The following is a 26,446-nucleotide window of genomic DNA, read 5'->3' as shown; positions in this document are numbered from 1 at the left end:
CATGCCATCCTTCTAGTTTTCTTATTAACAAGTTGCCTTCTTCGGTACTCGATAATAAGACACCATACTCCCATCTATTTCCTGGTGATGAGATGTTTCTCTTCCATTGAGAGTCTTATGGTGTACTTTTTTTGTTCATCTTACATCCCCAAATACTTCTAAATTGGATCCCAGAGCAATTAAATGTATCTTTTTAGGCTACTATCATACTCAGAAAGGATAGGTGTGTTACAATCATTCTCTCAAGAAGATGTTTGTTTCTAGTGATGTAACATTCTTTGAAGAGAAACCCTTATTCATCCACCAATGTCCCACCTGGTTTCTCTGTAACCAATCTGTGGAGTCTCCAGACCCCTTTGAGGTAAGTTCTCCTTCTCCTCCTTTTTTTGGTCCTCCACTTGATATCTGACCGATTTCTCTTTGGAAAGAGCCTAGGGCATGCACACAACCATCTACCTTTCACTCTGTTGCTCATTTTTCATCCACCCATTGGTTATCCCTATCTTGTTGTTATTGTCTTACCTCTATTTCTTATATTTCTATTCTTCAATCTTATTAGGAGACCCTACAGCATGTTATGGTCCCAGATCTGACACATAATTTGTAGGGAGGAAAAAGAGGAAGACGAAGATCAAGCCAAAGGGAAGCTTGAAAACCCTAGGTTTGTTAAGGTGAACACACACCCCTGAGCTCGTTGAGGAGAACTCAAAACTTGTTTAACCTAAAATCAATGTTTCTCTTTCTCATTACTCTTACACCTTAAATAGGGTTCACCCTTACAGAGTTTAAGATAAAATATTACAAAAATACCCCATTCGGCCTAAAGCTAAAATAAAATAAAGAAATTAAAGAAAAAATTAAATAATAATATTATTGCGTGCATAACATTACACCCCCTGGGAGAAAGAGCTTGTCCTCAAGCTCGAAGGTACGGTCTATACGCTGATGTCTCCACCTGTTCTCAAGTAGCATCCGCAGAGCTGTGTCCTCCATCTGGACTCCCAAAACTAGAGCATTCCACCCGAGTAGCAATTTTTTTTTATTGTGTTTTCAAGGCCGAAGGGAGGGATGTGTGCCGAATGTCACCACATCTCCCCCAGTAACCTTGCTGCCATGTACCAGTCTTTGACTGGTGTTGAACAACCCTTCATGGAGGCCCCCCAATTGGCAAGGTGGCACAGCCCATAATTTTCCAGCATGGCAGCAACAATTGTTAATGTAGGATCAAGGCACAGGAAAATACATCCCAGAAGAAGATCTGTCCAATATTTGGATCCGAAAGAAGAGTGTAGAACTCCATTGGCCTAGCTTCCATTTAAAGCCAATTGTGTTTGTAAGGAGACTTGCGTATTACAGTCTCATAGAATGAAACAATTGGAGGAGAAACAATGATTTCAGCTCCACCCATGAAGTAATCATGCATATCCTTGAGGCAGATCTCAAGATGGAGGTCTCCAGCTACAATATTTACACCAGTCTCTGCAATTGTACAAACAACCATATGATCTAACTTGGCCAACCATTTCAAACCTTCAACAAGCTTGGGAAGATCTGAAGCAACTCTACATTGGACAGCAATACGCACAACAAGGGACATAGAGAACTTCAGGGCTCGAAATGGGTGAGCAACTACTTCTTTCTCACATATCAAACTAGCAATAATGAACTGAACCAATCCAACCAAAGACTTTGTTTTTCCACAAGGAACAACTTCAGCAAACTCTGGCTCTGTCCCCATCCAACTGACAGTTCTTTAGACGTTTTCCACATATAAATCATTTTTCTAGCCTTGTGCATAATTTGGGCCCATATTTCTGACCTTCATACCAGTGCAGAATTTACCAGCAAAGGGACGCCCAAAGGCAAAAAATTGACCTTTATCAGAAGCAGGAATCATCTTAGAAACATAAAGGATAAGCCGACCATCCAGAGCACAGTTGCTTCCAGGTTTCCCAAGTACTGCTACAGTACCACCCGTCATGTACTCATAACCATGATCACCAACACCTTCAATCACATCTTTAGCCCCATTGTTACGCACACAAAACCTCCCAACAGCAGTGCCATTCATAATTTGCACCAATTCCAGAAAACCCAAACTGCTAATCAATAGATGACAGTATTCCCCCTGTCTGCCGGGCATTTCATCAAACCATTGCTCGTCCTCTTTCAATTTTCTTATCACCTCTGAAATAGCTCCAACCTGACTATCTACTGGAACCCATTTTTGCACTGTAATAGCAGCAACCAGTGGACACTTCATCCTACTGTTCAACCCAACCACAAAAAAAATCATACATCAAGTCATCCACTCTCTTTCCAGTGGGAGAATTTTTTAAGAAGTATGAAATAAAATGATTCGTATTTGAATTTGCATCTTCCTCATTGACAAGTGAAGTGTCTCCGGATATATCCAGTATGCTATCATGTGTACACAGGAATTGGTAAATAGATTTCTTCAAACCATCATAGCCCCAACGGTAATCAATATGGGAAGCATAATCAGGGTCTGAGGAAATATTTTCACCATCATCTTAAGGCTGATTTATACCTGGGTAATACACTGCACTTCTCCTACTACAGATAATTGCAGAAAAATCTATTGGCTGGAATTTACCAAACTTAAGAAAATTAATTGTTTCAAAAATTGGCATTGTAGTAGAAAGAGCAAATCCTGTGAATCTTGCCCTTGGAGAATCTAACTTGCCAGCCTTTAAAACACATAACAGTCTCAAGTTCTCAATAACCACATCTTTCCCTTCATATCCATGATCAGGTGCACAATATCAAATATGATTAATACGCTGAGATTTGCATTGCTTGCTAATTGTGAATGCCTGAGGACAGTACCAAGGTATGTAGTGAGGTGTGAACTGGTTGTATCCGCCTTGTTCAAGTAACTGTGTTGCACCCTTGAAATCCTTCACGAATTGCATCAGCATGTCACACTTAGGCCCACGCTCAACATTGCTACTGGCCGACAATTCATACTCCACCCGATCGTCTGGGTGGGGCACTGCTTCTGTCCAGTCAAGGTTCACATTTACCATTTCCCCACTGGCAATAGCCTTCTGTTCAAAACCAAGAAATCTATCTCCATACTTTGCAAAACCAAGAAATGACAAATTTAACTTACTATCCTGTGAATCTCCTATCACAATAGGGCCCTTAGAACTACCTGTTATGATAGAATATATACCACTCAACAAATTTATCAAGTTCACTGCAAAAACTTTGCATGAAGTAGACCAAACTCAGAAAACAATTGGTTCAACTTCTCATCATCTATGTTGTCAACCAGGTTCTTCAAGTATAGGTTCACCCTTGAAATCCTTCACGAATTGCATCAGCATGTCACACTTATGCCCACGCTCAACATTGCTACTGGCCGACAATTCATACTCCACCCGATCGTCTGGGTGGGGCACTGTTTCTGTCCAGTCAAGGTTCACATGAACCATTTCCCCACTGGCAATAGCCTTCTGTTCAAAACCAAGAAATCTATCTCCATACTTTGCAAAACCAAGAAATGACAAATTTAACTTACTATCCTGTGAATTTCCTATCACAATAGGGCCCTTAGAACTACCTGTTATGATAGCATATATACCACTCAACAAATTTATCAAGTTCACTGCAAAAACCTTGCATGAAGTAAGTAGACCAAACTCAGAAAACAATTGGTTCAACTTCTCATCATCTATGTTGTCAACCAGGTTCTTCAAGTATAGGTTCACCCGTTGGTACTTGTCTACAGTCGCCTTATAAATCTTCTCAAATTGTCCCTTCAATCCCATCTCCCTTTCTGATTTCTTCAGAGCCTTCCCAAAAACCACTCGTTGTCATCAATTTTTTTGTCATGAAGCCCCTCAACGGCAAGAGCAACATCTGCTGCATTCTCAAAATTAACCAATCCAAAACATTGGAATTTCCCATCTCCCCATCTCCATCTCTCATTACTACAGACATGGGACACAAAAAATTAAGCCCCCAATATACAATTTGACAACGGACATACGCACAGGGACTGTTCTCATCATCAGAAAAACAAAGCCCCCAAAAAACAAATCTTCTCAAGCCCCATAAAACTTTTTCTACGTATACTGGCATCCTTAGAAAAATTTCACCTCAAAATTCATACACCCAAGCCGGAATCCCAGCAATTGGGCACTGGTTCTCTACTTCACGGAACAGAGAAGCTCCGTCCCCAATTTTTGAGCAACGTTGCTGCTGCTCAAGCCTTTGGAGCCCCATCAACCCCATGGAACAACTGATTTCACCTAAAATTCAACGGCGGTTTGGAAACTTATCCCCGAAGGCGATGAAATTTTGTTTCCGTTGGGCTACTAAGGGCAAGATTGAACAGAAATTTGTCCGAGGGAGCCACCGCACGCGGTCAGATTTGGGCTAAGTCTGTCTAGCCCAGCGGAATATCTACCCCATGCGGCCTAGCTCTTCCGAAGAACTAGTTAGCCTCCTTGTCTCACGGATCTTCCACCTTAGCTCCACACTCGATGTTGCCAGCCAAAAGAACGAGGGACAGACCAAAGACATGGAAGAATAATGTTAACTTTGTATTGAGAAAACAAAGTTACAAGGGTGGCCATGTTTGGCCACCCACTCACTCTCTCTATACACTTAAAGAGCAAACATTGCTAAGAATCCGAATTCTTTACAATGGGAGAGGCTCCTCCTATTTATAGCCTCCCCCCTGGGCTTTAGAAGGCTCAGAATCTATCCTAGCCCTTTGAAATCTCTAAAAATGCACAGAAATTTGTCAGATCCCGAAAATTCACCTTTTGGCGCAAGGGGTGCCCTGGTCAGGTGGGTGCCTGGCGTCCTGGTCTTTGGAAACCCCATTTCACGCACGGCTGGAGTCCTGGTCGTGCGGACGCTTGAGTTAACCCCATTTCGCGTGCGGGCACCTGTTGACCTTGTTGCGCATGTGCGCGCCTGCCTGCGCCAATAGGCCTGCCTGTGCCAGGAGGCCTACCGCGCGCCCACAACTGCCTGCGCCAAGAGCCTGCCTGTGCCTAGAGGCCTGCCACGTGCGCGCCTGCGCCTAGTGTCCTGGCGCGCGCAACCCCATTTTGCCCAGCCTGGAGTTTTGGTCGCGTGCAACCCCATTTCGCCCTGCAAGGAGTCTTGGTTGCGCAACCCCATTTCACCTCGTCTGGAGTCCTGGTCGCCCGTAACCTCATTTTGCCCTGCCTGAAGTTCTGGTCGCGTACAACCCCATTGTGATCTGCCTGGAGTCCTGGTCGCGTGCAACCCCATTTCGACCCACTTCTAGTCCTGGTTGTGCGCAACTCCATTTCGACCCACCAGCGCCCTTGCTGGCTGCAACCCCATCTTGACCCGCCTCTGCATGCCTGTTGGCGTGTGGCCTCGTGTCTCAGCCAGCTGCCGGGGTTGTTGCGCGTCTTGCTACTTGGCCATTCATTTGGTAAGTGCAAGTATGTCTTCTTCCTTTGCAACTGGTTCCGGGCCGGCCATATGCGTGCGCCCCTCTGGGCCGTGCCGTTGCACTTGGCCTTGGCTGCAACTGGCATTGCTGTGCACTAGAATTGCACAGTCTTCGGCCTTGGTGTCTGGCTACACCATGGCTTCATTCCCCGTCTCATACTCCCACTGCCATAAGGCAGACGCCCTCATCTGCATCCCCTGGCGATAGTGGGCCACCTCCTTCTCGGATTGCTACAACTCGGCAGTGTCTTGCCTTGTTGCCTTGCTTTTCGGTTGACCTTGCCACTTTGCCAAGTATTGCGTCCTCCGGGGCTTCCCCCTTTGGCGCTCCTCTCAGTCTTTATAAGTTCAATTTGGTCGTCCATCAGAGGATGAAAACTAGTGGAAAATTTTTGAGTAATTTCCAATAGTTTAGTTAACTCGGTCCAGAATTTTCTTGTGAATCTAGGGTTACAATCACTGATGATCGTTGTAGGTACACCCCAGTGCTTCACCACTTGTACCATGAAAGCTCGAGTAACCTCTTTTGGTGTACAATCACTTGGCACTGTTACGAATGTTCTGTGCTTCGTAACCTGGTCCACCACTACCATCATAGACCCAAGCCCTTCTTTCTTGCGCAAACCAGAAATGAAGTCCATTGAAATACACTTCCACGACCGTTTTGGAATGGGCAAATGCTGTAACAAGCCTCTGAGCTTTCTTTGTTCCATCTTATCTTGTTGATAGATAAAACATGTGCACACAAAATCCTTCACATCACTCTCCAAGTCCAGCCAATAATACTGGCCAGAGAGCAAGGCCAACGTCCATCTTTGGCCTGGTTGTCCTACCCACTAGGTATCATGGCATTCCCTCAAGCGGTCATGTCGTAGGTAATCGTACTCAGGCACATAAAGTCGATTACTTTTGGTCTTGAGCAATCCGTCGTCAATCCATAGTCTTCTCCTCTCACCCAAGGTTACAGCTTGTACAATGTTGTAGGTCTGGGCGTCTTGGTGAAGTCCAATGCGAATCTGGTCTAGCAACGAAGCACTAACATGTGTAATTGCTGCTAAGACTCATAATCGCCAAGTCATATTTTCTGTTTCTGCGACAAGATGGTCCTGCATGTTCACACGCACACCTTGCACAAAGTGCATGTCTCTTGCGCTTATGTGTGCATCGTGCTCCACATCAGGTTCTGCTGCTACCGCACCGCGCGTGGAGCAAGTGCCGACGCATGTGCTGCGCGTATATCCGTCTCGCGTAGTTGCTATCGCATCACACGTTGAGGTTACTGAGCGATGTTCGCATAGCGCCACACGCGCCTCAGCTTTTGCTGCACACACATGTTCCATTTTTGTGCGTGTTCCAGTAATGCAATCTGGTGTCGTACGCTGTATATGCACCAATACCCTTGTGCCCTTTTCTCTGTCAAAAGGCATAGCAGAATCTATTTTTCTGCTTAAGGTATCTCTAGCAGCATCGGATCTGGCGTCTCCCTGCTATCTCTCCCAACAATTCCAAGGAAGCAGCACCAGATCTGGCGCCTTTCTGCTGTCTCTCCCAGCAACAACAGAACTGGCGCCTCCCTACTGCCTTTCCCAACAATTTCTGGAAAGCAACACCAAATCTGGCACCGCTCTGCTGTCTCTCCCAGCAGAACCAGAACCGACGCCTCTTTGCTACCTTGTTGTGGACTCAATAGCACACTGAGTCACACAACGAAGAAGACAACAACAACTCACTCAATAGGATTTAATTCTTATATTTATTTGAGTAGGATTTATTTATTATATTGTTTTAAGTAGGAGTTATTTCTAATTACTTTATATGTAAGGGCATTATGGGGAATTATTGTAACCCTAACCCTAAAACTCCTTGACGTGACCTATTTAAAGGAAAGGTATGAATGAAATAGGTAAGCTTTGAGATTTTAGAATAACCTAGTCTAAACAGGTTGAGATCACCTCTTGATCTCGAGTTTAGGGTTTACTCCAAATATCCAACCTATCCTTCACCCCCCATTGCCATCCATATTCATCCTAATTCATCCTTCATCATCCATATTAAGAAGAGGCGCTTCCTGCCCCTTTTCCAAGCCCAAAGAGAGGGTTCTCCCTCTTTATCAACGTCAGCCACCATCAAGGGGTCTAACCCTCTTGACGAGCAGCAATTGGGGGAGTTTTCTGGTCATTCATGTAAGGAGATTAATTGCTGTTCCTAAGCTTGGAGCCAGCTAGGAAAGAGAGGGAAATCATTCATACACGTGGGCCAAGGCTTGCTACAAGCCAGGTGTACATAGCTTGACTTGCTACAACCAAATTAGGTTTGAAACCCTGATTTTTGTGAGAAGAAAAAGGTATTCTCCTTACTTTATTTTGGTCAACATTGATGGCTTAATTTCATATATTTAGCAATCAAGATATTGTATCCATCAAGTCTTGTCCACGTGAGAGAAAACCAGCAAGGAAGGTTTTTGTTTACCCTCATACCGAGTCCAGCAACTCAGTACCAGTGCTGGATTCACAAATCCCACACCGTGTTACACGATCCATGACTTGGGACCGTAACAACTTGGTATCAGAGCAGGGTAACATGGGGGATAATATCTGCAATGAAGAAATCCAAATCAGGATACAAAAGATAGAAGATAGCCTTGAAATAGCATAACCAGTGTTGGGAAAGGTTTGTGGTTTGGAAGAAGAGATGAGGTTATCAGCATGCTACAGGAGTTGAAGATACAGAGACATCAGAGTCGAGAGGTGAGAGAGGTTGCTCAACCATATCACAGAAGAGGGGAGCAGTGGCCTGCGCTCACTGCTGTCCAAGGACCTCAGCATGGAAGCACAGTCCCAAGGTACACCAAGTTGGAGTTTTCCTCTTTCAATGGTTATGTGGATCCATTAATTTGGTTGCATAGATGTGAATTTTTTTTTTTGAACCAAGGGACTACTGAATGGGATAAGGTGCAACTAGCCTCTTTCCATATGACAGATGAAGCCATGTTATGGGTTACTCAAGTCGAGAAAGAGAGACCGGGAATGACTTGGGGAGAATTTAAAAATCAATGCACAGTTAGATTTGGGCCTCCCGCCAACAGCAACCCCCTGAGAGAGTCAGTCCTATTGCGACAAACGGGTTCTGCGGAACAATATCAAAAACTATTCTAGGAAAAGTTGGCTCGTGCTGGTGAGAGGGTATTGGTTGACCAGTAGGTCCCCTTATTCACAGAAAGTCTCAATGAGTATTTACGGCTAGAGGTAGAACTCTTTAGGCCCACGGATTTAAATGAATATGGCCCGAGCAATGGAACAACGACAACAGCTGCAACAATGTAAGCCAGGTTGGTCGAGTGAGAGGAACACTTCCTCCACGTGGCAAGGGCCCTGCTATAATTCTTCTCAAGGAGCAGCTACAACAACACCATCCAGACACACTCCGACTATGACTCGGATAGCCGATCCCCGCCTTGGTAATTCCCTACCGAGCTTTATAAAAAAATTGACAAGTGCGGAGATGGCAGAAAGACGGTCCAAAAATCTTTGTTATAACTGTGATGAGCAGTATCGGGTTGGACACCAATGTAAACAATTGTTTTGGCTCGAGGTGGAGGATTCAGAGGATCCAGAGGAACCAGAGGATATTATCGAGGAGGAACCACCAGAGATATCCTTGCATGCTATTACTGGGCAGAAATTGCCTACTACAATGCAAGTCTGAGCTCATGTCATCAACCGAGAACTGGTGGGACTAGTCGACTCGGGGAGTACACACAATTTTCTGAGTTTGACAGCCACACAACATCTCCAGCTCCAGATTCACACTCATCTGACAGCCACCGTCTCAGTGGCCAATGGCGAGAAGGTCCCTAGCTATGGGATTTGTAAGGCGGTAACTTTTTCCATTGGATTTACTTCATTTAAGTGGAATTTTTTTTATTCCCCTGGCGGGATTTGATATGGTTTTAGGCATTAAATGGTTACAAACGTTGGGCCCCATTATATGGGACTTTTTGGCTTTAACCATGAGCTTTGATTTGGCCGGAAGTCGGGTGCTCTTATAGGGCTGTCAGGTGGACAGGGCCCACCGCATACACACTTTGCAGACACAGGATCAGCCTGACAGTACTAGTGATGGTCTGGTTGAGGAGTTCTCTGACCTCTTCCAGGAGCCTTCGGGGTTGCCTCTCATGAGGCACTGTGACCACAGGATCTGTCTGAAACCAGGTTCTGAGGTAGTGGTTGTGTGACCATACCGTTACCCACACCTTCAGAAGGACGAGATAGAGCGTCAATGCCATGAGATGTTGAAGCAGGGGTCTTATTCATCCCAATAGTTTCCCGTTCTCTTCACCCGTCTTACTTGTGAAGAAACATGATGGGACATGGAGGTTCTGCGTGGATTATCGGGAATTGAACGTGCAAACAGTAAAAGACAAGTTCCCAATTCCGGTAGTGGATGAGCTTTTGGATGAGTTACATGGGTCGTGGTTATTCACTAAACTCGACCTCCGTTCGGGATACTATCAGGTCCGGATGCACCCCTCTGATATCGAGAAGACGATGTTCCGCACGCACCATGGCCACTTTGAGTTCGTCGTCATGCCGTTCGGGTTATCTAATGCACCCTCCACTTTTCAAGCTTTGATGAACGAGGTATTTAGCCCCTATCTTCGAAAATTTGTTCTTGTATTTTTCGATGATATTTTGATATATAGCAAGTCGGTTGAAGAGCACTTGACACACTTGAGGATTGTTAAGAGCACATCAGCTCTATTTGAAACATTCCAAGTGTTCTTCTGCGGCTTCACATGTGGGGTATCTGGGACACATTATCTCACATGAGGGGGTTACGGTGGATCCCGAGAAGATCCGAACTATTCACGAGTGGCCACAACCACAGTCATGTTCTACATTACGGAGTTTTCTGGGTCTTGCGGGCTACTACCACAAATTTATTCAGAACTATGGGCCAGTGGCAGCACCATTGACGAGTTTACTCATGAAAAATTCCTTTATTTGGATGAGGGGGCCACCACGTCGTTTGTGGCACTCAAAGCTGCCCTCGCATCCATGTCAGTATTACAACTTTCCAACTTTGACGAATTGTTCATGGTAGAGTGCGACACTTTGGGCATGGGCATGGGGGCCATTTTACAGCAGCTGGGCCATCCTATTGCGTATTTTAGCTGACAGTTGGCAGTCCGCCATCACAAGCTGGCAGCCTATGAGCGCGAATTGATTGGGTTACCAAAGCGGTCCAACATTGGACGCCATATCTCTGAGGCTGGGCTTTTCTCATACGCACAGATCACTACAGCCTTAAATTCCTACTAGAATAGCGTTTGACGACGTCGCCACAGCAGCATTAGATCAGTAAGTTGTTAGGGTTTGACTTCTCGGTGGAGTATCGTGCGGGGAGATTAAATAAGGCGGCAGATGCCTTGTCACGGTGTTTTGAAGATCAGCAGTCGGTCTATTCTATCAACCAGCCGAGATTTTTCATTATGGACTTGGTGCGAGAAGCACATGCCACTAACCCTGCACTGCAGGAATTGCATCAGAAGATCTCGGAAGGGACAATGAATGTGAAGTGGTCCATCTAGGATTCACTTATTTATTACAAGCAGTGGATTTTCCTTCCACCTGAGTCCGAGTTGATTCCAGTTATTCTCTCGGCCTACCATGACAGTACACACGAGGGGATCCAGAAGACCTTGCACAAAATTCGAGCTGACTTTTACTGGCAAGCCATGAAACCCTCTATTGAGACTTATGTGGGCGACTGTCAGGTATGCCAGCGCAACAAAGCCGAGCACTCGAGTCCAGCCGGTCTTCTCCAGCTTCTGGCCCTTCCTACGCAGGTTTGGGCCGACATTTCAATGGATTTGTGGAAGGCCTACCCCTGTCAGCCGGCAAATCCGTACTTTTTGTAGTGGTTGATAGATTCTCCAAGTACGGGCATTTTATACAAATGGCTCATCGGTATACAGCAACACGGGTTGCTCAGACTTTCTTGGAGCAGATAGTCCACTTACATGGCCTTCCAGAATCCATTGTGAGTGACAGAGATGCAGTTTTCACGAGCACCTTTTGGCAGGAACTGTTTCGCTTGAGTGGGACGAAATTGAAGTTCTCCTCCGCCTATCATCCATAGACAGACGGGCAGACTGAGGTAGTGAACCGCACCATTGAGATGTATCTACGTTGCTTGGTGGGGGATCATCGACGGCAATGGGTTCAATGGCTTCCGTGGGCCAAATACTGTTACAACACTTCGTTCCACTCTGCATTGCAATCCACTCCTTTTCGGGTTATATATGGCCAGGATCCACCTCGCCTTCTCTCGTACAACCCAGGGTCCACCCCCGTGGACACGATTGATCAGGCACTCATAGATAGGGATCTACTGCTACAGAATATCACAGAATGGCTACGACGCGCCCAAGTTCGGATGAAGGATGTATACGATAGAGGCCACCGTGAGGTCTCTTTTGAGGTTGGGACGTATATGTGGCTACGACTCTAGCCCTACTGACAACAGTCTCTTGCGGGACCTCCACGTCATAAGCTCTCACCCAGATTTTTTGGGCCGTTTCCCATTCTTCGACGTGTGGGACCAGTCGCCTATCAACTCAAGTTACCGGACACAGCCAGAATTAATGATGTGTTTCATGTATCTCTTTTGAAATCGCATTCCGGAGCACAACCTACATCCACTCCATTCCTACCACCGATTGATCATGGCGAGGTTATTCTTAACCTAGCTGCAGTGTTACGCGCATGGCTGACCAATGACCATTGGGATATTCTCGTTCAGTGGACGGACACTGACCCCGACGCTGCCACATGGGAACGTGTGGACATCTTCAAACAAGTCTACCCAGCTTTTGAGCTTGAGGACAAACTCTTTCTCCATGGGAAGGCAGATGTTGTGGACTCAATAGCACACCGAGTCATACAACGAAGAAGACAACAACAACTCACTCAATAGGATTTAATTCTTATATTTATTTGAGTAGGATTTATTTCTTATATTGTTTTAAGTAGGAGTTATTTCTAATTACTTTATATGTAAGGGCATTATGGGGAATTATTGTAACCCTACCCTAAAACTCCTTGACGTGACCTATTTAAAGGAAAGGTATGAATGAAATAGGTAAGCTTTGATATTTTAGAATAACCTAATCTAAGCAGGTTGAGATCACCTCTTGATCTCGAGTTTAGGGTTTACTCCAAAAATCCAACCTATCCTTCACCCCCCATTGCCTTCCATATTCACCCAAATTCATCCTTCATCATCCATACTAAGAAGAGGAGCTTCCTGCCCCTTTTCCAAGCCCAAAGAGAGGGTTCTCCCTCTTTAACAACGTCAGCCACCATCAAGGGGTCTAACCCTCTTGACGAGCAGCAATTGGGGGAGTTTTCTGGTCATTCACATAAGTAGATTAATTGCCATTCCTATGCTTGGAGCCAGCAAGGAAAGAGAGGGTAATCATTCATGCACATGGGCCAAGGCTTGCTACAAGCCAAGTGTACATAGCTTGACTTGCTACAACCAAATCAGGTTTGAAACCCTGATTTCCGTGAAAAGAAAAAGGTATTCTCCTTACTTTATTTTGGTCAACATTGATGGCTTAATTTCATATATTTAGCAATCAAGATATTGTATCCATCAAGTCTTGTCCACGTGAGAGAAAACCAGCAAGGAAGGTTTTTGTTTACCCTCATACCGAGTCCAGCAACTCAGTACCAGTGCTGGATTCACAAATCCCACACCGTGTTACACGATCCATGACTCGGGACCGTAACATGCCTTTCCCAACAATTTCTGGAAAGCAACATCGGATCTGGCACCGCTTTGCTGTCTCTCCCAGCCGAACCAGAACTGGTGCCTCTCTGCTGCCTTTCCTAGTAGTTTCTGGAAAGCAGCACTGGATCTAGCGCCTCTCTGCTGTCTCTCCCAGTAGAATCGGAACTGGCACCTCCCTGTTGCCTTTCCCAAAAATTTCTGGAAAGCAGCACTGGATTTGGCGCCTCTCTACTGTCTCTCCCAGCAGAACCGGAACTGTCACCTCCCTGCTGCCTTTCCTAGGAGTTCCTGAAAAGCAGCACCGGATCGGGCGCCTTTCTGCTATCTCTCCCAGCAGTACTGGAGCTGGCACCTCCCTGCTGCCTCTCCCAGTAGATCCGGATCTTGGCACCTCCTTGCGAACCTTCTCCATTCGCAAGGGCTCTCTCGCATTGGGTGAGTCTTGGCCCCACTTCTTTCTCGATGGTCTTAACATCTCCGTCCACTCTTTGGATTTCAGTTTGCATTACTGTCATGGCACTATGTACGTTGTCCCTAAACCCTTGGAACAAGTTAGGGACAGATTGTAGACCATGCGTAATGTCATGTACGAACTCCTCCAGTCTTGAAAGTTGATTTTCCAAGCTAACAAGTTTGGACTTGAAATCACCAAAACGTAAATCATTTTCATAGAGTGTCTCCATACCTCTTGCTGCTACATCTCCACTTGTGAATGCCATAGATGGAACAATGCTCTGATACCAGTTGTCACGCGGTCAGATTTGGGCTAAGTCCGTCTAGCCCAGCGGAATATCAACCCCGTGCGGCCTAGCTCTTCCGAAGAACTAGTCAACCTCCTTGTCTCACGAATCTTCCACCATAGCTCCACACTTGATGTTGCCAGCCAAAAGAACGATGGAGAAACCAAAGAAATTGAACAATAATGCTAACTTTGTATTGAGAAAACAAAGTTACAAAGGGTGACCATGTTTGGCCACCCACTCACTCTCTCTATACACTTAAAGAGCAAACATTGCTAAGAATCTGAATTCTTTACAATGGGAGAGGCTCCTCCTATTTATAGCCTCCCCCCTGGGCTTTAGAAGGCTCAGAATCCGTCCAGGCCCTTTGAAATCTCTAAAAACGCAAAGAAATTCGCCAGATCCCGAAAATTCGCCTTCTGGCGCCAGGGGTGCCCTGGTCAGGCAGGCGCCAGGTGTTCTGGTCTATGGAAACCCCATTTCGCGTGCGGCGGAGTCCTGGTCGTGCGGGCGCCTGAGAAAACCCCATTTCATGGGTGGGCGCCTTTTGACCTAGTCGCGCGCCCGCGCCTGCCTGCACCTAGAGGCCTGCCATGCGCGCGCCTGCTCCTAGAGTCTTGGCGCGCGCAACCCCATTTTGCCCCGCTTGGAGTCCTGGTCGTGCGTAACCCCATTTCGCCCTGCCTAGAGTCCAGGTCGTACAACCCATTTAGCCTCGCCTGGAGTCCTAGTCGCGGGCAACCCCCTTTCGCCCTGCTTGGAGTCCTGGTCGCGTGCAACCCCATTTCAACCCGCCTGAAATCTTGATCGCGCGCAACCCCATTTCGACCCGCCTAGAGTATTAGTCGCACGCAACCTCATTTCGACCCGCTTGGAGTCCTGGTTGTGAGCAACCCATTTCGACTCGTCAGTGCCCCTGCTGACTGCAACCCCATCTTGACCCGCCTCTGCGTGCCTGTTGGCATGCTGCCTTTTGTCTCGGCCAACTGCCGGGGTTGTTGCGCGTCTTGCTGCTTGGCCATCCATTTGGCAAGCTCAAGTATGTCTTCTTCCTTTGCAGCTGGTTTCGGGCTGGCCATATGCGTGCGCCCCTCTGGGCCGTGCCATTGCACTTGGCCTTGGCCGCTGCTGCCATTGCTGTGCAATGGACTTGCACAGTCTTCGGTCTTGGTGTCTGGCTACACCATGGGTTCATCCCCCGTCTCATACTCCCACTGCCATAAGGTAGATGCCCTCGTCTGCATCCCCTGGCGATAGTGGGCCACCTCCTTCTCGGATTGCTACAACTCGGCAGTGTCTTGCCTTGTTGCCTTGCTTTTCGGTTGACCCTGCCACTTTGTCAAGTATTGCATCCTTCGGGGTTTCCCCCTTTGGCTCTCCTCTCAGTCTTTATAATTTCCGTTTGGCCGTCCGTCTGAGGATGAAAAGTAGTGGAAAATTTTTGAGTAATTTCCAATAGTTTAGTTAACTCGGTCCAGAATTTTCTTGTGAATCTGGGGTTACGATCACTGATAATCATTGTGGGCACACCCCAGTGCTTCACCACTTATGCCATGAAAGCTCGAGCAACATCTTTTGTTGTACAATTACTTGGCACTGTTACGAATGTTCCATGCTTCGTAACCTGGTCCACCACTACCATGATAGACCCAAACCCTTCTTTCTTGTACAAACCAGAAATGAAGTCCATTGAAATAGACTCCCACGGCCGTTTTTGAATGGGCTAAATGCTGTAACAAGCCTTTGAGTTTTCTTTGTTCTATCTTATCTCTTTGATAGATAAAACATGTGAACACAAAATCCTCCACATCACTCTCCATGTCCAGCCAATAATACTGGCCAGAGAGCAAGGCCAACGTCAGTCTTTGGCTTGGTTGACTTGCCCACCAGGTATCATGGCATTCCCTCAAGCGGTCATGTAGTAGGTAATCGTACTTAGGCACATAAAGTCGATTACTTTTGGTCTTGAGCAATCCGTCGTCAAGCCATAGTCGTCTCCTCTCACCCAAGGTTGCAGCTTGTACAATGCTGTAGGTCTGGGCGTCTTGGTGAAGTCCAGTGCGAATCCGGTCTAGTAACGAAGCACTAACATGTGTAATTGCTGATAAGACTCGTAATCGCCAAGTCGCATTTTCCGTTTCTGCGACAAGATGGTCCTGCATGTGTGCCGGCACGCCTTGCACAAAGCGCATGTCTCCTGCGCTTATGTGTGCGTCTTGTGCCACATCAGGTTCTGCTACTACCGCACCACGCGTGGTGCGTGTGAAGCAAGTGCCGACGCATGTGCTGTGCGTATTTCGGTCTCACGCAACCGCTACTGCATCACATGTTGAGGTTACCGAGCGTTATTCGCATAGCACCACACGCACCTCAGCTTCTACTGTACACACATGTTCCGTTTCTGTGCGTGTTCCAGTAATGCAATCTGATGCCGTGCGCTGTATATGCGCCAATACCCTTGGAGGAGAAACAATGGTTTCAGCTCCACCCATGAAGTAATCTTGCATATCCTTAAGGCAAATCTCAAGATGGAGGTCTCCAACTACAATATTTACACCACTCTCTGCAATTATACAAACAACCATATGATCTGACTTGGCCAACCATTTCAAACCTTCAACAAGCTTGGGAAGATCTGAAGCAACTCTACATTGGACAGCAATATGCACAACAGGGGACAGAGAACTTCAGGGCTCGAAATGGGTGAGCAACTACTTCTTTCTCACCAGTCAAAATAGCAGTAATGAACTGAACCAATCCAACCAAAGACTCTTTTTTTCCACAAGGAGCAACTTCAGCAAACTCTGGCTCTGTCCCCATCCAAATGACAGTTCTCTGGACGTTTTTCACATATAAATCATTTTGCTGGCCTTGTGCATACTTTGGGCCCATATTTCTAACCTTCATACCAGTGCAGAATTTACCAGCAAAGGGACACCCAAAGGCAAAAATTTGACCTTTATCAGAAGCAGGAATCATCTTAGAAACATAAAGGATAAGTGGACCATCTAGAGCACAGTTACTTCCAGGTTTCCCAAGTACTGCTACAGTACCACCCGTCATGTACTCATAACCATGATCACCAACACCTTCAATCACATCTTTAGCCCCATTGTTACGCACACAAAACCTCCCAATTGCAGTGCCATTCATAATTTGCACCAATTCCTGAAAACCCAAACTGCTTATCAATAAATGACAATATTCCCCCTGTCTGCCGGGCATTTCATCAAACCATTGCCCGTCCTCTTTCAATTTTCTTATCACCTTTTGAAATAGCTCCAACCTGACTATCTAGTGGAACCCATTTTTACACTGTAATAGCAGCAACCAGTGGACACTTCGTCCTACTATTCAACCCAGCCACAAAAAAATCATACATCAAGTCATCCACTCTCTTTGCCGTGGGAGAATTTTTTAAGAAGTATGAAATAAAATGACTGGTATTTGAATTTGCATCTTCCTCATTGACATGTGAAGTGTCTCTGGATTTATCCAGTATGCTATCCTGTGTACACAGGATTTGGTAAATAGATTTCTTCAAACCATCATAGCCATACGGTAATCAATATGGGAAGCATAATCAGCATCTGAGGAAATCTTTTCACCATTATCTTAAGGCTGATTTATACCTGGATAATACACTGCAGTCCTCCTACCACAGATAATTGCAGCAAAATCTATTGGCTGGAATTTACCAGAAATTAGAAAATTAATTGTTTCAAAAATTGGCATTGCAGTAGAAAGCGCAAATCCTGTGAATCTTGCCCTTGGAGAATGTAACCTGCCTGCCTTTAAAACACATAACAGTCTCAAGTTCTCAATAACCATGTCTTTCCCTTCATATCCATGATTAAAACCTTGTACAGGATCAGGTGCACAATATCTAATATGATTAATACGCTGACATTTGCATTGCTTGCTAATTGTGAATGCCTGAGGACAGTACCAAATGTAAGTGAGGTGTGAACTGGTTGTATCCGCCTTGTTCAAGTAACTATGTTGCATCCTTGAAATCCTTCACAAATTGCATCAGCATGTCACACTGAGGCCCGCGCTTATCATTGCTATTGGCCCACAATTCATACTCCACCTGATCGTCTGGGTGGGGCACTGTTTCTGTCCAGTCAAGGTTCACATTAACAATTTCCCCACTGGCAATAGCCTTCTGTGCAGAACCAAGAAATCTATCTCCATACTTTTGCAAAACCAAGAAATGACAAATTTAACTTACTATCCTGTGAATCTCCTATCACAATAGGGCCCTTAGAACTACCTGTTATGATAGAATATATACCACTCAACACATTTATCAAGTTCACTGCAAAAACCTTGCATGAAGTAAGTAGACCAAACTCAAAAAACAATTGGTTCAACTTCTCATCATCTATGTTGTCAACCAGGTTCTTCAAGTACAGGTTCACCCGTTGGTACTTGTCTACAGTCACCTTTTAAATCTTCTCAAATTGTCCCTTCAATCCCATCTCCCTTTCTGATTTCTTCAGAGCCTTCCCAAAATACCACTCGTTGTCATCAATTTTTTTGTCATGAAGCCCCCCAACGGCAAGAGCAACATCTGCTGCATTCTCAAAATTAACCAATCCAAAACATTGGAATTTCCCATCTCCATCTCTCATTACTACAGACATGGGACGCAAAAAATTAAGCCCCCAATATCCAATTTGACAACGGACATACGCACAGGGACTGTGCTCATCATCAGAAAAACAAAGCCCCCAAAAAAAATATCTCCGCAGGCCCCATAAAACTTTTTCTACGTATACTAGCATCCTTAGAAAAATTTCACCTTGAAATTCATACACCCAAGCCGGAATCCCGGCAATTGGGCACTGGTTCTCTGCTTCACGGAATAGAGAAGCTCCGTCCCCAATTTTTTAGCAACGTTGCTGCTGCTCAGGCCTTTCGAGCCCCATCAACCCCATGGAACAAGCGATTTCACCTAAAATTTGACGGCGGTTCGGAAACTTACCCCCGAAGGCGATGAAATTTTGTTTCCGCTGGGCTACCAAGGGCGAGATTGAGCAGAAATTTGTTTGATGGAGCCGCCGGAGTCTCCTCCTCCGGTGGCGGACAACAACCCATTGGGGCTTTGCCGCTTGGAGATTTTCTGAGACAGAGGGCTCTCGGAAACATTTCCTGGACAGAACAGTCGCTGAAAAATTTTCCTTCTCCTGTTCGAAATCAAGTGTTGCTTGTCGTGAGCCTCGTTGTGTGATTTCGGAATTTCTGGGTCCCCTTGCCCTGCTCAGGAATTTTGTGTATGACTTCCCAGCTCGAAGACTGCCATTGTCCCCAATTTCAGATTGGTGGTCGCACCCAATACCAACGACGTTGTGCCAGAAAACCCTTCTGATTTCCCCAAAGCTTGGTCCCCGCTGTTCGGCTTGGGATTTTCCTACGTCTTCTATTCGGAAAGATGTATGGCATCCAGTGGGAAAGGGTTTGATGCTGAACCCCATTCCAGATTTTTCAACGAAGGGTGTGCTGAATACCCTTCTGATTTCGGAATTTCTGAATCCCCAAATTTGGATGTTGCCGCCGCTGGAGATATAGAAGGCTCTCTGATTTCTTGCTTCTCCTACCCGTCCGAGATAGCGTCACAATCGATTACCTCTCGTTCAATGTTTATTTTGTGCTCGGAGATTTGAGATCGTATGACCTTTTCTGTGGTAGCCAATTGCTTCCTTGCATAAATTTTTTTAATGTAAGTTGCACACCATTCACGTATTATTTCCACTTCATTGCAAATACCCCATGTACGTTCTTCTGCCAATTCTCTGCGCAATTTTCTACGCATGGCCATCCATTCTTCAAGGGATAATTCTCTGCACATGGCAATCCATTCTTCTAGGGAATGGAGTTCCCGCTCTGATACCAGTTGTTATGGTCCCGGATCTGACACATGATTCGTAGGGACGAAGAAGAGGAAGGCGAAGATCAAGCCAAAGGAAAGCTTGAAAACCATAGGTTCGTTAAGGAGAACGCACACCCCTGACCTCGTTGAGGAGAACTCAAAACCCTAGTTAACTTAAAATCAATGTTTCTCTTTCTCATTACTCTTACCCCTTAAATAGGGTTCACCCATACAGGGTTTAAGATAAAATATTACAAAAATACCCCTATAAATGAAATATTCCAAAAATACCCATGTGGCCTAAAACTGAAATAAAATAAAGTATATTAAAGAAAAAAATTACAATAATAATGCTATTGCATGCACGACACAACATATATGATGGAAAGCAGCCATGTGTGGAATTTAGGACTCCTTCATATTAATCTTGAGCCAAAAAGGGAGATGAAGAAGGAGAGGAAGAAGAGAAGAAGAGAGAAAGGAGAGAAGAGGAGAGGAGTGCATTCAATTTGTGTTTTGAGTTTGAAAGAGATTCCATTTTGATGTAGTAGAAATCGGTTGGATCATATAAATTTTTTCACGTATATCACCATTTAAAAATGCATTTTTTTCATCAATCTGATATACTAGCCAGGATGAGTAAGCAGCAATAGAGAGGATGATACATATTGAGTTTAGTTTTGCAACCGGAGAGAAAATCTCTTCATAATCTATCACATATCAATGAGTATAACCTTCTTCCATAAGGTGTGATTTAACACGAGTAACCGACCCATCTGGGATGTGTTTCACCGAAAAAACCAACTACAACCAACCGGTCTTTTCCCTTTTGGGAGCGATGCCAATGTCCATGTGTGATTTTTATATAATGCATGCATTTCTTCATCCATTGCGGCCTTCCATCTCGGATGCTTTAGGGCCTCCTGATAGGATTTTGGTATGGAAACAGACAAAAGAGAAGCAAGAAACTGAATACACTCATAAGATAAGCGATGTGAAGGCAAAAAATTGGCAATTGGATGAGACATAGTACAAGAACGGTTTTCCTTTCATAACGCAATAGGCCGAGTATCAAATTCAGGCCCAAACATAGGAGGAGAAAGACTTACCTCAAGAAGATCGGACAACTCCACAGGTGAGGGGACGGCTGGTGCTTCAGGGGGTTGAGTAATATCTTCTTTAAATGGCACAAGCGGGCATGGAGTGGTAGGAGGAAATGTAAACCCTAGAGGAGCCTCAAGTGAGGAGTAGAAGGAAGTATCTTCAAAGAAAGTCACATCCCGAGATACCATCAACCTCCAAATTGTAGGATTATAAAAAATATTTCATTTCTGAGTTCGAGAAAACCCCAAAAAAATACACCTCAGATACCGATGATCAGTTTACTTTAATGTGGTGAAGTATCATGAACAAAACATGTGCAACCAAATCCTTTAAGAGGAAGAGAAAACTGATCTTTACCATGAAACAAAATAGAATACAAAGTTTAATTTTTAAGTACTAATGAAGGTAACCTATTGTTGAGAAAGTATGTTGTAAGAATAGCATGAGGGCAATAAAAGTAGGGTACATTCATAGAGTAGAGGAGGCCTCGAGCAATTTCAAGGAGGTAAAGATTCTTTCTTTCAGCAACACCACTTTGTTGAGGGGTATAGGCACATGATATTTGTTGAAGAAGCCTATTACCCTCACAAAATGATTTAAAATCATTAGACAAATATGCCTTAGAATTATCGAATCTAAGGATTTGATTTTTTTCAAAAATTGCTATAGAAACATTGCATGAAAGTTTTTAAAAATAGAAAAATTTCAAATCATTCTTTAAACAAAAATAACCAAGTCACTCGGGTAAAATCGTCCAAAAAATAATAAGATATTGAATCTGAGAAATGTAGATCTTTAAAGGGCCCCATACATCAGAATGTATTAATACAAACGGAGCAGTACTAGTAGTTGTAAGACGAAGAGAATATGTACTCCTAACATGCTTACTTAATTGACATGCCTCACAATTGAAATTAGATAAAGATTTTAGAGATAGAACTAAAGAATGAAGTGACGAGGTAGATGGATGACCAAGCCGGTTGTACCACAGTTGAGCCTCGTATGTAGTGGAAAAAATAGCAGCTACTAGTAGAAGAGTAAAATAGTATAAACCCCCTTTTTCATGGCCGCCACCAATCACCTAGTTTGTAGTTAGATCCTAAAATATAATCGAAGATGGTGAGAAGGTGATAGAACAATTCAATTGTTTGGTTAATTGACTACCAGAGAGAAGATTTAATGGAAATTGAGGAACAAATAACACATCTGAGAGGAATAGACGCGATAAGAGAGGAAGAACCCTTGCCAAGCACTTGGTTTGGAAACCATTAGCAATAGTGAAAAATTTATGAGGAAGACATGGAGATAATGAATGAAGCATGTGTTTGTTACCTAACAAGTGTTTGGAAGCTCGGGAGTCAATTATCCAAGAGGAAGGGGTTGAAGCGGAAGAAAGCATACCTGACGCAATGATAGTGGTAGTAGTAGGGCCTGGTGGAGTAGAGGATTGATTAAATAATGATTCCAACTTCTGAATTGCAGCATAGTCTTCCACAGACACATTCCTGGAATGAGAATCAGTCCCTTCATCCTTTTTCTTAACATTAACTGAGGCTGGATTGGCTGTTGCCCAATCAGGCTTGCCATGGAGTTTCCAGCATGAATCCACAAGGTGGTTCTGATCAGCATAGTGCGTGCACAATTGAGGCTCAGTGAGGGAATGGGTCGGACCCGTTCGACCACCTCTATTGTGGCCTCCTCTTGTATTTCTGCCGCATCCTAGAAATGGGGATGATGTGCCCTGATTACTAGAGAACATAGTTGATGGAGAACCAATCAGAGAAGGAGGAGAGGGATCAGGAATCCGTAACAAGGTAGCACTAATGTCAACAAAAGAGGGAAGGGCAGAGCAACTAAGAAGTTGAGTCTTAGCCACCTCTAGATACGACTTAATATTGGTAAGGCAAATAGGCGCTGCCAGTGCCTCGCGCTATTTTTCTTGAACAACAATGTCGATAGAGTATGGTTGAGTAATTTTTAAATCTTGGAGAAGGCCACGAAACCAAGCCAAAAACTCATGAATATTCTCTTCTTGTTTGGTAGCCAGCATACTTTGGAAAACATCATATACTCTTTGCAAGGAGGCAGTACTAGAATAGAGATTAACACATGTGTCCCAAATATCCTTGGATGTTTCCAAGTGGACCACATTGTTAGCGACATGCTCTTCCATGCTGTTAATAAGCCAACAGATAACTATGTAATCATTTTTGACCCATTTACGGTAGACTTCATCTTCTTCATCAATTGGAGGAAGGATTTGGATAACATGACTGAGAAGGTCACGAGTAATGAGAACCCTCTATACCAATTGTGACTACCTGAGGTAATTGTAAATACCTTATAGTGGAATTGTAGTAATTCAGAGTATATCACTCTTATTACTCATATGTCCACTCTCCATGTTGACGCAAATCAACTAGTGAGGTCAATTGTCAAAGGGGCTCAAATAACAATTACACAATGTAATTTGAAGCACCCGTAGACCAAATTAGCCTCCAAAAATAAGTAGAGAATATTTTCTAGATAATAAACACCAAATCATGGAAAAATTGATATTTTTGTCAAGTGATAACAAGAACCAACCACTACTTAACTTCTCTTATATTTATTTAAAAAAAAAATAGAGAGAAGAGAATAGATGCCACTCTTACCTTAATCCAAACTCAACCACAAAACCGAGAGCAACTTTAGACAAGGCATTTCTTGGCAAACCGAGAGCAATTTCTTGGCAAAATAAATTCCAACTCATTGGAATACTTCAACACAAAAAAAGATTCAATTGCTGAAGTTCAAACCCAAAAATAATAGGGATAAATGAGTGTTGAAATTTCATCAAACATATAGCGGTTATCCAACAACATAACACACTCCTATGAGTAACATTGGATCATAGAATTGATAGCAACATATATTGGAATCTCAAATCATCAATGTTTGATTCCCGTTACATAAAGGTAACTGAATCCAAATAACAAACAAAAAAAAAAAACCTTTGATCAATCATGTAATTTTGCCACAAGATGATCGAGAGTACAACATCCTTTTAATCATACAAGATAAATCTTCATAATGTTTATGAAGATTATCTTTGTTGATTTTCACGACTCCATAGATTTAGCTCATTGATAAAGAGGAGAGAAACCCAATGGGAGAAAAAATGAGGAAGAAGGGTTATGGACTTGATGATTCCTAACCCTCCCTTTGAAGCTCTATTTATAGATATATGAAACTACTATATTACAATAATACCTCTGAACTTAGGGTTTAGGGCTTAGGGTTTTTACCCTAAAACTTTAACTTAATTACATCAATGCCATCTCTATGAGATGACCCTTTATTTACCATCCTGCCATCCATGTATGTGGGCTATGGGCCTTCTCCTTGATTTGTGGACCTTGAGGCCATCTTCTATATCTATTGGTTGCATGGGTCTTCCTTGGTCTTATGGGCTTGGGCCCATCGTCTAATACACTTGGATATGTGAGTCTTCCTTGGTCGTGTGGGTTTGGGCCCTGTCTTCCAACACTCCCCCTCAAGTTGGGGGTGAGAGAATAACATGAACTTCCAACATGTTGCAAATGATGTATAATTTTTTTTTTATTTTTTTTGTATAATATGCCTTCATCTTCCAACATTCCCCCTCATGCTGGTGCTCTCATTCATTAGGCCCAACTGGTATAATATCAGTGAGAGTAAATCACTCTTAGCCGCTAAGACATTGCTCTGAAGTGTCCACCTCCACCACCGTGTCCCTCCACAGGACAATGACTCTAGAGTGGTAGAGTAATATATGATATTAATGGGGGGAAGTAACATAAATATAATAATAACTTCCTTTGTCATGGACTTCCAACCACAAAAATGTGATATTTTTTACAGGGATGAAGTTAGTAATATATGATATTAATGGGGGGAAGTAACATAAATATAATAATAAGTTCCTCTGTCATGGACTTCCAACCACAAAAATGTGATATTTTTTACAGGGATGAAGGTCCTCCATCATGGACTTCCAACCACAAATAATTTTGATATTTTTTTACGGGGATGAAGTTCCTGCTTCATGGACTCCCAAACACAAATAATTTTGATATTTTTGACGGGGATGATGGACTCCCAACCACAAATAAATTTTATTTTTTTTACGGGGATGAAGTTCCTCCGTCATGGACTCCCAACTGCAAAAAAATTGATATTTTTGACAAGGATAAAGTTCCTCCGTCATGGACTCCCAACTACAAATAATTTTGATATTTTTTATGGGAATAAATAAATAATGGTATGAGGCTACCTCTTCTTCAATAATAATGTCTCATCAAAAGAGACACAATAGTAGCTGCCAAAATGGGCGTGGTCCCATTTAACACGACCCAAAATAATCCTTGTAAAATAACCATGAAATAATCCAATGCACATATCTAGACCAAATAATATGCTGACCAAGGAATAATCTGACAATTCATAAAAAATAATAATCCAGCCAGAGAAAAAATTACCGTGTCGCACCAAAATATGTATAAACATGGGCACGTATATCAAGGAAAAAAATATGTGATCTGAGTCAGTTGACCCAGACCTGAGTTGACCTTGTTTAGGTTGACCCGAGTTGACTAGGTCTGGCTTGTGCAGGAGCAGTACCCTCGCATTGCTGGTTCCCTGGCTCGCTGGTCCGAGTTGGCAGAACAGGAACGGGCCAGGGCACTGATTTAAGTTTCCTAACTTAGGAAACTTGAATAAGGCAACAATGCCTTCTTCCTCGCGCGAAGAGACAGAAAACATGTGATGCAGCCAAGAAAGTTTCGACTTCCAGCCAGAGAAGAAAGATACGGAACTTTATAAACCAAGAGATCGTCTTTAGACGACATCTTTCCACACAACAAGTTTCTGAAATGGAGGGAGTAGCAACGGATATCTCGGCTGAAACGAAGCTCGATGGAAACAGAGCTATGATCTGCTAGAGGAAACATTTTGATAGCAATGTAAGGCCCAAAAGAGTTCCTCCAAAACGGAAATAATTTTGGCGCAAGCTTCCAATAGAGTGGTTGTGGTGGGCGGAGCATAAATAGCCGGTGAAGTTAAGCAAGGTCCCCTGCACACAGGCCAGACCACCAGGTTCGCCTCTCCTGTCCCCATCAACGAGCGGTTGTTAGTCTCCCTGCGACTGACTTCTCCTATCGGTGACCAGACGCGACACCGTTGTAGCTATAGGTATTTTGGTGGCGCGGTGTTCGACAGTCAACTTTTGACGACCTTCACGTCGTCTCTCTATCTCGCTGCTCTCATCGACTTCACAAACAAGGCTTATGCGGAACAAGATCTGTTGTCGCCCTTATGCTCCTTGTAATAGCTATCTTCTCATTAAACTTATGGAAGCAGTGTCAGCTTTCTCATTCTGAAGCAGAGGGAAGACAATAACTAATCCCAGAGGCAAACACTCTACTAATCAATAGCAACGGGAAGA

General features: G+C 44.1%; 2 pseudogenes; both read right to left on the bottom strand.

Annotated features, from left to right (window-relative positions):
- Nucleotides 1–744: 744 nt before the first annotated feature.
- LOC137959902 (elongation factor 2-like) lies at nucleotides 745–4,861 on the bottom strand (annotated as a pseudogene).
- An 8,685-nt stretch (nucleotides 4,862–13,546) lies between these two features.
- Nucleotides 13,547–19,441, bottom strand: LOC137958931 (elongation factor 2-like; annotated as a pseudogene).
- Between the last annotated feature and the right edge of the window lie 7,005 nt (nucleotides 19,442–26,446).

This window comes from Aristolochia californica, unplaced genomic scaffold (genome assembly GCF_029961685.1).
Source record: "Aristolochia californica isolate CCGP_79_NKW_82.1479 unplaced genomic scaffold, dmAriCali1.0.hap1 SCAF_3, whole genome shotgun sequence".
Lineage (NCBI taxonomy): Eukaryota > Viridiplantae > Streptophyta > Magnoliopsida > Piperales > Aristolochiaceae > Aristolochia > Aristolochia californica.
Note: the sequence above shows the minus strand (reverse complement) of the source record. Positions and strands in the feature narration are given on the sequence as shown.